Here is a 702-nt window from a genome sequence, read left to right as displayed (position 1 = left end):
TGCCTGGTACAGTGTCTGACACATTGACCAAATACCATAAAAATATTAATGGATAATCTTTTTGTGCTCTCAGAGCAGACTGGCTGGAGTGTTTGTTGTGCCAAGGTCTTTCAACAACCCCAATACCCATGAATAGGATCTCACGATATGTAGACACCTACATGTGTGGCCTCAGCCAGTTTCACTCATTGTCATCATCATCGTCATGGTATTTATTGAGTGTTTTCTGTGTGCAGAGCACTGTACTAAGCCCTTGGGAGAGTATGGCACAACAGAGTTGGTAGACACATTCCCTGCCCACACAACAAGCTTACAGTCTAGAGGGAGTTTACAGTCTCTATACCCTGCCTGAATGCTGGTTAGCATGCACTCTGGGCCACTTGTGGGGCCTGTCTTTCTGTGGATTCCCAAACAAAATCAGTTCTATACACACATTTCACTCGCTTCAGGAATCACCAGCAGCCATTTACATCGAGGTTCCAATCACGGTGGAAAAGACACAAGTGACAATAAAGGTAATGATAATAAAGAGAATATATTTGAGGAGTAATGAAAAACATTGGATATAATAGTAATGGTATTTGTTAAATGCTTGCTAAGTGTCAAGCGTTTTACTACCACTGGGGATGATATAAAATAATGTTTTACTACCACTGGGGATGATATAAAATAATCTTGTCAGACAAAGTTCCTGTACCTCTT

General features: G+C 41.0%; 1 non-coding gene across 1 annotated transcript; it reads right to left on the bottom strand.

Annotated features, from left to right (window-relative positions):
• Positions 1 to 386: 386 nt before the first annotated feature.
• On the bottom strand, positions 387 to 464 carry MIR1358 (microRNA mir-1358). The gene has a single exon (NR_034735.1). It is a non-coding gene; the product is annotated as a microRNA mir-1358 (primary transcript).
• Positions 465 to 702: the final 238 nt, after the last annotated feature.

Source organism: Ornithorhynchus anatinus, chromosome 1, assembly GCF_004115215.2.
Source record: "Ornithorhynchus anatinus isolate Pmale09 chromosome 1, mOrnAna1.pri.v4, whole genome shotgun sequence".
Lineage (NCBI taxonomy): Eukaryota > Metazoa > Chordata > Mammalia > Monotremata > Ornithorhynchidae > Ornithorhynchus > Ornithorhynchus anatinus.
Note: the sequence above shows the minus strand (reverse complement) of the source record. Positions and strands in the feature narration are given on the sequence as shown.